This window comes from Rutidosis leptorrhynchoides, chromosome 10 (assembly GCF_046630445.1).
Source record: "Rutidosis leptorrhynchoides isolate AG116_Rl617_1_P2 chromosome 10, CSIRO_AGI_Rlap_v1, whole genome shotgun sequence".
NCBI lineage: Eukaryota > Viridiplantae > Streptophyta > Magnoliopsida > Asterales > Asteraceae > Rutidosis > Rutidosis leptorrhynchoides.
Window position 1 is genome coordinate 255128368 of NC_092342.1, and position 14141 is coordinate 255142508.

Genomic DNA, 14141 nt, shown 5'->3' on the forward strand with positions numbered 1-14141 from the left:
GAATGTACACTGTAACTTATTAATGTGAAACCTAAATATTCATCGGGTATTACCTTCCCGTTAAAATATTTTCACCATTAACAGTTTGTACAAAAGAACTTTTAATTACAATCTTTATGAAAATATATATACATATATATTTTCTTCAGATTTAATCATGGATTTAATGAGTTAATATAATATAAAACTCATTTGGTTTACCGTTAGAATTAGAATACATAATCCCTAAAACATCAGAGATCACATAATCGCCAGAAAGGACGAAGATAATGATGTAGAACGATACGTAGAACGAAGATATTCGATGTAGAACGAATATGTAGAACGAAGATTATGCTCGAGATATAGATTGTGATGTTGAGGCGTGTGATGTTGGGACTTGGGTTGTTGATGGTACTAGTGTTGATGTTGGTGGTACTGGTGTCGGTGATGTTGCTGAAGCTGGTAAGTTTTGCACCATATTCTCCAAATTGATTACTCAGGCGCGAAGCGTGTTACCTTCTTCTATTTACTCCAGGATGATTGTCGGTTGGAACGAGCAGATAACTAAGGTTTAGAATTTTAGATAGCACATATTTGTGACGAGCTATCTTGGAAATGAGGCTAAAAATGGTGTTTCGGATAGGTTCGCCGGCAAGTGCTTCAGGTTCTTCACCAAGAGGTGAATTCGGTGGGTGGAAAGGATCGCCTTCTTCTATTCTTCATTGATTAAGTCGATTACGAACCCATCAGATGAATTGGGGATGGATGATTGGTTGATTTATTCGGATGACGCTGCTTTTGGAGCTTAGGTGAACATCCATGTCGGAATAGCTATCGGGTTCCGAAGAATTTGAACTAGTGACGAGTTCCATTTCGTACGATTGAGTAAAGGATTTTTCGATAGGAAATGATTTTTGAATATTGGATAACATTCTAACTACATAGAATATCTATATATATAGAACAAAAGATTTCGTAGATTACGGAATATGCCAGACAAAGTTTACAGTAACAGATACGCTAAGATATGAATTAGCAGATATGCTAAGATAAGAATTTTGTCTATACACTTTTCATGCAATCAATGCAGTAAGATGTGTCTAGACTAAGAATGATAAGCAAGTGATTCCCTAAGAATGATAAGCAGATAATTTTCGACACGAAATGATAAGCAAAACTTTTGACATGCAGACACGGTCGAAGTTCGGACTCATTAATGCATCTAAAAAACTATCAGTTAGACACGCTAATGCAAGACCTGGTTCGCTAAGACCACCGCTCTGATACCAACTGAAATGACCCATCCTAATCCATCCGGACAAAGTCCATATCGATTATAAATGATTCACAATAGTTGATTACATCGCGAGGTACTTGACCTCTATATGATACATTTTACAAACATTACATTCGTTTTTAAAAGACAAACTTTCATTTTATCGAAAGTTGACGGATGCATACCATTTCATACTATATCCAACTATAATTGACTTAATAATAATCTTGATGAACTCAACAACTCGAATGCAACGTCTTTTGAAATATGTCATGAATGACTCCAAGTAATATCTCTAAAATGAGCAAATGCACAGGGGAATATTTCTTTCATACCTGAGAATAAACATGCTTTCAAGTGTCAACCAAAAGGTTGGTGAGTTCATAGATTTATCATAAAATAATAAAATTCATCATTTTGATAGACCACAAGATTTAAATGATGCATGGTACAAATGGGCCCGAATCCTATACCCACCTGTAATGTACATGCGATATCTTTTAAATATAGTACACCTTTCTCGTGTACAAAATCATCTTTCATAAATCTTAGTAACCGTACACATATCTCGTGTACAAAAATAACATACACATAACCTGTGTATAAAATCATTCTCTCGATACATAACATTCACTTTTCATTTCTTTCATAGCTTGGCTTGGTAACCGAACTTAACATATAATGCGCATAATAATATCCCCAAAACAGAACATCTGGTCTGTATAATAATCATATAAACTTTGAAGTACTAAACACCACGCCCACTAGCCCTTCCGTCTAGTGAACATTCTGGGTAGGGGTGTTAAACCAGGTAGCTACCTTTAGGATTCGCGTCAATTAGGCATGCACTAATTCTCAAAATTAGTGATGTTCCCTAATTCTTAGATTACCAATCAATAATAATCAGGGGAAAAATATTCATATCAATTGTGGCAATTATCACGTCCACATAATTCAATGATGGCAATTATCACGTCCACATAATTCATTCGAGGAATGTTTTGCTTGTGTCTATCTCGTCAAACATTTATAAAAGCATTTCATGTATTCGCAGTTCAAAATGTGTTTCAAAAGCATTTAATAAAGCAGTTGTAAAAGTAGCGCATGTATTCTCAGTCCCAAAATGTAAAGAGTAAAAGGGAGTAAATGAACTCACCTAATGTATTTTGTAGTAAAAATACATATGACCATATTGAACAATGTAGGGTTGGCCTCGGATTCACGAACCTATATTATTAATGTACATTAACACATATATTTGTAATCGAACAAATTTATATATTTTATATCTTAGTTTATAGGTTATATGTATTTAATTTGTATATATTCAAAATGATTAATGTTTATACATGTAGATATCTTAATATGTATATTAGTATTTTATCAATAATTTGTTATTTGTAATATTTATAAAAATAATGTTAATATGTTTAGTATGTAATTATATGTAATATAAGTATAATATTTATTTGTTATAAAAATAATAGTAAAAATGATAATTAAAATAATAATGATAATTAAAATAGTAATGATAATAATAATGATAGCTTTTAATAATAGTGTAAATTAACGATAATAATATTAAAAATAATAATGTTTTTTTATAATAATCATTTCAATAATGATAATAATAATAATAATAATAATAATAATAATAATAATAATAATAATAATAATAATAATAATAATAATAATAATAATAATAATAATAATTATAATAGTAATAATAATAATAGAAATAATAAAATAGCTACCTCATTGTAACAAGCCTTAAAAAGAAACTCCTTTACCAAGGCTTGAACCTAAGACCTCTCGCTAACTAGACAATATTCCAAACCACTCCTCCATCCATTCACTGCTATTATAACCCGAATCCAATTCTATATAACCCAATTAATATCACAGCTCAACAACCTTTCGGCCCAACTTAAAATATGTAAAATCTCGGCCCAACCGTATACACGACCCAACAGACTCTAATCTCGGCCCACAAGGAAAACCGTAGCCCATCAAGGAGTTGTAACATAATAAAATTTTTGGCAGAAAGGTAGCATGCGAGAGAAAAAAAAATAGATGGGGTTTTTATTTATTACAAGTTGGCCATCAATTGGTACCTAATCCCACTAAATAAGTGATGTATCGGATATTTGCAAACGAAACAAAGGAATTAATGTTTTTCCCTACCCACTTCACTATGTCGCTAACCTCACTAACATCTTTTATCACCTCTTAATCATCTTTAACTTCATCCAAGCTACACCTCATTCCTCCATTAGCTTGTTTGATGATTTAAATAATAGAGGTATCATGGTAGCAGCTCAACAGTCAATAACGAAATTGGTAGCTGGATCTCGGTAAAAAAAATAGGTGTTGTAGTCTTGCAAGTGGTTTTGCAAGTTGAAAAAAAAATTCATTTAAACGTTATCATTATTATTAAAGTAGTAGTTGTAGTATTGTGCAACAATTCCTTTATCTGCCACTATCTAAACTTGATTGTCTTATTTTTATGGATCCTATCTATCATTGCATAATAGTCATCATACTACTATCATCCCTTATCATTATCGTTTTTAACATCATCACCTTCACTCGTTACTGTAGTAGGTTAGAAAAAGAGATGGCGTTTTCAAGCTGTAAAATAGGAGGAAGTTGCAGATGATGGTAAATAGAAATAGAAACAAATAGTTGTAAGCGTTGGTGAGGGTGTTTTGGTTCTTTTCTCGATTCCTCAATAACAAGTGGGTTTTAGAAAGTATAAGGGTGATTGTTGTTGTGGTGATTACTGATGGTGGTGGTGATGAAGGGAGACATGGTGGTGAAAGGCGGGAGTGATCATGGGACTTGTTAAGAGATTTAAGAAACAGAAAAATTTATCATGCGGTGTTGGTTTGTAATTGATAATTGACAATGATGTTCAAAGAATTCAATGACTTTTTATCGCAGATTATGAGATGGTCGATCTAGTTGGTAGGAGGTTTGAGTTAGTTAGTTTAACAAACAATATTATTGTAGGGAATAGTAAACGGGTTCTCATGCTTTTCAAGTGGGTGATTACAGTGGTAGTGAGTTGATAAAGTGATGGTTCAAGATGATGACTTCTGGTGGTTGGGTGGTGTTGGTTGTTTTCGAAGGAGCATAAACGCGATAGTGTGGATTGTTTGGTCGATGGTTGTTCGAGCATAGGCATGTATATTAATATGATTATGAATGCAAGATTATAAACATTAAAAAGAATGGAATCAATATGTAGAGAAATAGATAGAAGATAAAGTGTGGTGATGCTATATCAATAATCGATCGACTTTGTTTGTATTAGGAATCGAATTAGATGTGTATCCACCTCTCTGACAGGAAGGATGATAGAGAACATAAAATAAGAAAAGTGGTATCCTATGAAATCTGCTTTTCGTTATATTTGATGTATATATCTAACACATTTGTTTGTATCTGTTTTGGAATGTAAATGTATTTATATAATACTCTGCATAATGAATTTTTATTTTTATTTTTTTTTTATTTTTCATATTTCTGTGTTTACATTCGATGTTATATATATATATAAATATATATATATATATATATATATATATATATATATATATATATATATATATATATATATCTATTATATCTATATATTAATTTTTTTTTAAATTATAAATTAATCTTATTAATTATGATAATAATAATCTTAATAAATAATAGTAATACAAATTTAATAGTAATAATAATATTATTATAATAATGATGATTATTACTAAAAAAATGTATAACAATAATATAACATTAATACTAATTATAATAATACTAATATTATTGATAATAACAATAATAATAATATATCGAATTCTGACTTTAATATTGGTAGTAAAAATATTAATAATGCTAATGGTACTAATAATATTATCAGTTATAATAATATTAATTTCATTGATAATAATATTATTAACAATAAAAATATAACGACTTATACTTATTTTCATTTGTATATAAATATTTATTTACAAAACTAGTTCGTGAATCGTCGGAACTAGTCGAAGGGTAATTGAATACATGAATACAGTTCCAAAATTTTTGAGACTCAACATTACAGACTTTGCTTATCGTGTCGAAAACATATAAAGATTAAGTTTAAATTTGGTCGAAAAATTCCGGGTCGTCACACCCGAGCTCATTTAAAGAAGCATCACAATAAACCGTCATGTCTTCTACACCTTCCGGCAACACTAACACCGGAGCTTGACATAACTTTTCTTTTAACCATTGAAAAGCAATTTCTTGCTCATTCTCCCAATTAAATCTTGCGTTCTTTCTTGTTAACTTCGTCAATGGAGAAGCAATCTTGAAAAAATCTTGGATAAACCGACGATAATAACTGGCGAATCCGAGAAAACTTCGGATTTTCGTAGACATAGTCGGTCGTCCCCAACTCTTTACCGTCTCGATCTTCCCCGGATCTACTTGAATACCATCTTTGTTCACAATATGGCCAAGGAATTGAACTTCCCTTAGCCAAAATTCACATTTGGAGAATTTAGCATACAACTTCTCCTTCCGCAACGTCTTTAACACACTCTGTAAATGATGCTCATGTTCCTTCATACTCTTCGAATAGACAAGTATGTCGTCAATGAACACAATTACTGACTTGTCCAACATAGGTTAGCACACTCGGTTCATAAGATCCATGAATGCCGCCGGTGCATTCGTAAGACCAAAAGGCATAACTACAAACTCAAAATGCCCATAATGCGTTCGAAAAGCCGTTTTCTCAATATCCTCCTCACGGACCCGCATTTGGTGATAGCCGGACCGTAGGTCGATTTTAGAGAAATACGTTTCACCTTGGAGTTGGTCAAACAAATCGTCAATCTGAGGCAATGGATAACGATTCTTGATCGTCACTTTGTTCAACTCTCGATAATCGATGCACATCCGCATACTACCATCCTTTTTTTCACGAATAAAACTGGAGCGCCCCATGGCGAATCACTCGGTCGAATAAAACCCTTCTCAAGTAACTCTTGGATTTGATTTAACAATTCTTGCATTTCCGTCGGTGCTAAACTATAAGGAGTTTTAGCAATGGGGGTAGCCCCCGGAACCAACTAAATGCGAAATTCAACTTGTCTTTCCGCCGGAACACCCGGTAACTCATCCGGAAAAACGTCTTCGAATTCATTAACCACTAGAATTTCACGAATGGGTGGTGGCTCATAACGAGTATCAACAACATGGGCAAGAAAAGCCATGCCACCACTAACAAGGAAACGACGTGTCCGTGCAAAAGTGCATATCGGCACAAGTCTTCTTCGCTTATCGCCATAAATCATTAACTCTCCCCCACTTGGGGTTTTCACACGAATAGATTTTTCATGGCATGCAATATCGGCTCTATTATGATCTAGCCAATCCATACCAACAACGATATCAAAATCACCCAAAGTCATCGGGATGAGATCGATTTTAAAGTTTTCGGCACCAAACACAACATCACAATTTTTACACACATCAACCACTAGCACCGTCTTGCCATCCGCTATTTCGACTTCTACCGGATGACTTAACCTAGCTAACGGTCTATCAAGTTTAGGCACAAATTTTGGTGACACAAATGACAAGTTTGCACCACTATCAAAAAGTATCCTTGTCGGATTAGAGTTAACCATGAAAGTACCTGAGACAACTTCATTGGATTGCTTGGCTTCGTCATTAGTCATCAAATAATTGCGACCCCTAGCCGTACCTGCCGCCTTCTCTAGCCGCTTAACATGATTGGTGTTCAAACCGGGACACTTCGGCCTCTTGTGCCCCTCATTACCACAATTATAACAAGTAACTTTGTTCGGCGCATTGGTACAATCACGAGCCATGTGTCATCTTTGTTTACAATTGAAACACGTGGGCCCGTAACTCGGAGCATCACCCTTTTTCACGCTATTTGCACCTTCAGAACCCTTCTTTGACTTCTTGTTTGAAAAGTTCGAATGACTTAATCCTTCAAACTTTCTTTTAGAAAAAGTGAAATCGCTTTTTCTTGGAACCTCCGGTTCAAAACCCCGAGCCAATTCAAATAACTCTTTAAAAGACTTAGCCGCTTCTCGACTAATCTTACCCTTAAACTCATCGTTCATGGTACGGTAGAAATCCTTCATCAACTTGTGATCGTCACCAACATATTCCGGACAAAAACGAGTCTTTGCCAAGAAGGTATACTTGAGAGTAACCAAGTCCATTGAACCTTGTCGCAAATTGTGCAACTCGTCCTCTATCAAGGTCGGAAGAAGTTCGGTATTCTTTGAAGAATTCTTTCTTAAACTCCTCCCTCGTCAAGCTCATGCATTACTCTTCACCATACAATTGGATTTTATCATCCCACTACAACTTCGCCTCTTCTTGTAACATGCTAGAACCATACCTCGCCTTCTTCTCGGGAGGACATTCAGCGGTACAGAAAGCTCCCTCGATATCGAAAATCCAACATGTGCTTTTCAACAGATCTCGTACCCCATTAAACATCGGGGGTTGAGTATCCTTGAAATTTTTGTAATGGAAGTCCCGCCTTCCATTCCCACCATTACCATCACCCCCTTTGCCCTGAGGATGAATGTTTCTAATCTCTAATGCCTCCTCAATCGCGGCATTCATTCGCTCATTAATCATTTCGGTTACTTGTCCATCAACCGATTCTTGGAAAACCTTTCGAACATCGTTAAGAAATTCCGTTTTTAGCCTTTTAAAGATGGCCTCAACCTTGGTCGTGAGTTCAACGTCCTCGCTCGTGCCTCCTTCATTGGTATCATGTCCATTTCTCATCTTCATTCTATAAAATGAAGAAATTAAGCAATGAAACGATAGGACTTAACACATATGTATATACATATACACCACACTACCCCATCTTGCTCAACAATCATCGTACATTGCTTGTTTGACACGATTTGAACCCGTAACAATGGTAGCTAATCATTGTTACGCGAGCACGTCGCATTAACTTGCTAGTACAACGTCCATCTCACTTCATGATTGCATAAACATAACACAAAACAATTAGCGCATAGTTAGTTCACATAAACCTAAGCACTAATCAACTCCCGGTCCGACCCGTCTCCTACAAGTCCCGCATAACGCGCATACACAATAAAGTCTAAGTCTAGGCACCAACAGATACCACTTGTAACAACTCAAACCAATAACCAAACCAATAGATTACTTGTAACAACTCAAACCAATAACCAACAGATCACGCGAAAGATTTTTATTTTTTTTTACTACAGAATAGTGCGCCACGCGCACCACCTCAGGGTGCGCGGCGCGCACAAGGCATTTTCAGTTCTGTTCGGTTTTGTCCATTTTTAAATTAATATCTCCCACTTTCCGACATATTTAGATGAAACGCTTTTACCACATGTTCATATATGTAAAACTAACACAAATCAATCATAAAACAAGTTTTACAAAACAGGGCCCACATCGGCCGTTTTACGAGTTTCGTACAAATCATGAGTTTCGACCACATTAGTTTAATTTCCAAACGACACTATGAGCATGGTGTTTGGGGGTTAAACTACCTAAGTCTCGATCAAACTCCAAAAGCTATCACATCCCAAAAGCGTCCCCTAAGCAACAAGCGGGATCTCTAATCCAATCGAATGCCCTTACCATTATCAACGCCGGAGCCTATAAAAAGATAAACAACGAGAGGGTAAGTAAAGCTTAGTGAATGCAACAATTATACATACACATATATAACCCATCTATTTGCATTCGCACCCACCAAATACCTCATACGAGAATATAACTCAAATAGCATGTCGTCTTACTCATAATGCTAACAACTCGTACACTATCACAACATCACATTAGCATATACTCAACACACTATATATGTAGCATGCTAAACAATATCCATCAACATAATATGGTTAACCATAACGCTATGGTGCTACCGGCACGTGGTTCACACCATACGCATTTGAGTCTCACTCTTTTATAGTGCTACCGGCTCGTGGTTCACACTTTGGCGCTACCGGCACGTGGTTCACTCCTCATTTTATAGTGCTACCGGCACGTGGTTCACACTTGATGCTACCAGCACGTGGTTCACATCCAAATTTTATAGTGCTACCGGCACGTGGTTCACACTTGATGCTACCGGCACGTGGTTCACATCATAATACTCGTCACATACATGTTATGGCACTACCGGCACGTGGTTCATACCATAACATTCACAAATAAACACGCCATATACATGTACGCATAATTATTCCACTCACCTTAAAGATTTAGTGATGGTTTTATCCTTCCGCAAGCTTCAAAGCCAAGTACCTAATGCAATAACTACTCGATCAATAAACAAACTTGTTGGACTAAATACCAACACTTCACTCATGTGCATTTAATGACTTAAATGCATTAAATGCCCCATTTTCACCAAAACCGTCCCTTAAGGGTCAAGACCATCGTTAATCACTTAAAAGCTAGTGATTAAGGTCCAACTACACTAACTAACACACAATTAGGGTATTTCATACCCATCTTTTCCAACTAGGTCAATCATTATGTAAAGACCCGTCCTAATCCATAAGAACGAATACAATAACATATAATTACATCGCGAGGTATTTGACCTCTATATGATACATTTTTCAGACATTGCATTGGTTTTTAAAAGATAAACTTTCTTTACATCGAAAATTGACAGGCATGCATACCATTTCATAATATCCAACTATAAATGACCTAATCTGTCTTTTACTTAATAATAATCTCTATTGAACTCAACGACTTGAATGCAACGTCTTTTGAAATATGCCATGAATGACTCCAAGTAATATCCTTAAAAATGAGCAAATGCACAGCGGAAGATTTCTTTAACACCTGAAAATAAACATGCTTTAAAGTGTCAACCAAAAGGTTGGTGAGTTCATTAGTTTATCATAATCATTCATTTTCATCATTTTAATAGACCACAAGAATTTCATTTCCAGTTCTCATAAATATACGTCCCATGCATAGAGAAAAAAATATCATTCATACGGTGAACACCTGGTAACCGACCTTAACAAGATGCATATAGAATATCCCCATCATTCCGGGACACCCATCGGACATGATAAAATCGAAGTACTAAAGCATTCCAAATTCTAGAATGGGGCTTGTTGGGCCCGATAGATCTATCTTTAGGATTCGCGTCAATTAGGGGGTCTGTTCCCTAATTCTTAGGCTACCAAGCTAAAAGGGGCATATTCGGCTTCGATCCATTCAACCATATAATGTAGTTTCGATTACTTGTGTCTATTTCGTAAAATATTTATAAAAATTGCGCATGTATTCTCAGCCCAAAAATATAAAAGGTAAAAAGGCAAATGAAACTCACCATACTGTATTTCGTAGTAAAAATACATATAACGTCATTGAACAAGTGCAAGGTTGGCCTCGGATTCACGAACCTATATTAATTATATATATACATATATATGTTGGTCAATATTTGTCTAACAATTTAGGTTAGGTCATAGTATATCTCAATCCTAATGCTCGAGACTAATATGCAAAAGTCAACAAAAGTCAATTTGACTCAAAATGATTTCCAAAATTTATACATGATTATAATATATTTTAAATATCGTCGTTTTATATTTTTAAATATTTTTAAAATATTTATTCTAGTAAATAATATAATTCATTTATTAATAAATAAAATTTTATATTAAAATTTATATAATAAAATATACTTTTATATATATTAAGTAATAAAATTTATAGAGTTCATTTAATATCATAAAGATAGTATGATAGGTATTATTAAAGTAATTTATTACACATAGTAAAATATGTTTGTATCACATATTTATTTGATAACATAACATCTATAATAATAGTAAGTAAAAGTTATATTATTTTGTAATAATAATTATTATTATAAAAATATCAATATTTATAATTACTAAGATGACATTATGATAAAATGATAATTCTAATTATGATAACTTTAATATTTACGATACTTTTTAATATTATTTTTAAAATAATAATTCTATTTAAAATGAAAATAATAATGATATTTTATAGTAACAATGACAATTCTATTAAAATGATAATTTTTATTAAAATGATAGTTTTAATACTAACGTTACTTTTAATAATAATAATAGTAATAAAAATAATAAGAACGATAATTTTATCTAAATCAATATCTTATAATATTTTAATTTCATCATGATACTCTTACTCATTATTTCCTAATCGATTCATTTAATAGCTTTTAATCGTCTTTTATATCGCGTTCATGTTAATGATAATAATAGTAATCATATTAATTAGGTGTTACTAATATTAGTTTTTAATTATAATAATACTAATGATAATAAATATTATAATAATATTAATGATAATACTAATTATAACTTTAATGATAATAACAAAAATAACAATTTTTAATGATAATACTACTTATTGATAATAATAATAATAATAATAATAATAATGATAATAATAATAATAATAATTAGATAAAAACTATAACGACGATAATAATAATCATTTTTATTAATAATACAAAAATTCAATTGATTATAACTTCTAATCCGTTCATCGAAACCATTCGATATCTAAATGAAAAGTTCTTAATTTTTCGCTAGCTTTCCAACGACATGCATATCTTATACCTTATCTCAACTGCATATGTAACTAATTCAGGATTCAACATAATCTAACTAAAGGCAATATCAAAAGTACAAGCATGCATAATCCTATATACTCGAGCACTAGTCAGGGATACACTATTAGTATATAAAAGTTAAATTATGAGTACTCACGTATCAATATTGAGATTCAATATTGCAGGAAAGGTACGTAAACGCAACGGAGATGATAAATACTAGGTTGACCTCATAGGAATACCCTCGACCCATACCCATAAACTCCATAGCTATAACCTATAATTCCTTAGCTTTATCCCGCTCATAAAAATTTGTTTTGAAAATAATGCACTCAAGACCTCGTCGTAATATTTTATGTATAATACTAATTATAATAATACTAGTACTACTAATAATAAGTTTAATGATAATAATCTTTATAATATTAATAATAATAATAATAAATATATATATAACGAGAGAGATAGACGATAGATTGAAGAATGATGAGCTCGAGTTTTTATAGTCCCAAATCTGGCCCCACCTTCGCAATCTCGGAGGATTGCTGAATCAAAAGCCTTAATTTACGGAATTAATGGAATGAATCAAAAGCCTTAATTTACGGAATTAATGGAATTAATCATTAACGTAATTCATGTTTCTTATATGTTTTACGTAGTATTAATTATTATTATATATATAATATATTTAATTTATATAATTACTTATATATTATATTATATTTACGCTCATGGTAAAAATGTAATTTTTACTCAAATGACTTGGACGTTGTCACTCGACCCATGTACCACTTTCAGTTTTTCGAGCGCACTTTCGTACGTTTAGAAAACTAGTCTTTTACGTTACGCGACATGTACACTTATTAATACTTTGACTTTACTCATCAAAAATTTGCCTTATAATAAATGTAACCTATAAAATTGAGCGTTGTGGTCATTTGCTTCTATAAACCAGAGTCTCGTAGTTTATCAAAATGTATCATTTTAAATCATCTGTTAAAATATTATATTTTGTCACTTGTATAATATATATATATATATATATATATATATATATATATATATATATATATATATATATATATATATATATATATATATATATATATATATATATATATATATATATATATATATATATATATATATATATCCTTATTTAAAATATATATTTGTTCATATTGAAATATGTAATAATACAATATTTAGTTTTTCAAAACTAATTATATTTTTAAAGTTTATTTTGAAATCGTTTAGATAGTAGAAAAAAATATTATATCAATCACGTTTACATTTTTGAAACGCTTTATCTACTTGTTATTTATAATATAAACTTTATTTAAATTCTTCAAAAGTCATATACAAATTATCTTATAAAACGTCCTAATTAATAAATTTCTTTTTAAATTGAAACGTTTTTATACATTTAAATCAAATATGATAACTTTATTTTTCTAAAACTAAATATATAAAATAATCATTTTATTAAAAGGTTAAAATAGAAGAAGCTGTTATATCGTAAAAATGTTTTAGAAAAGTAAGATTAAATATTCTTTTAATAGATTTCAAGTTTTTAACGTTTGTTGGTGCAACGTGATATAACGTCTAAAGGTTAGATAAACATATAAAAAAATCATTTTAATGTAAAACGTTAATTTACTTAACTTGTCGATATCCATCTTCTAAGTTATCTATATTCTACAATTTTACTTCCACGTTAATTAATATACAAGTTTAATAGTTTATCTTATCAAAAGTCACGAGACAATTATTGTAAAGCATAAATTGAAAAAATCAAACGGGAATCTCCACTAACCCTTGTCTAGTTCCCGTTAATTGACACTTTTGTTCCTTCTAATAAATCACATTACCAATTACTCCGAATACCGTTAAAAAGAATAGATTTCTCAAATCATAGTGGACCTCTTAACAGAGACTCGTAATTATAATTCAATATATCTAATAATTTAATCATTTGATATCATCTTTTAACTCCATTGATAACTATTAGAATATATTTTGAAACAAATACGTTTATATAAAGTATTATACGTCTAATACTTTGTTAATGTTTTCAAGTTATAATATATACACATATACATATATAATCATGTTCATTCATATAATGGTTCGTAAATCATTGGAATTTGGTCGAGGTTAAATGAGTGTATGAACACAGTTTAAAATTCTTGAGATTCAACTATAAACTTTGCTTAT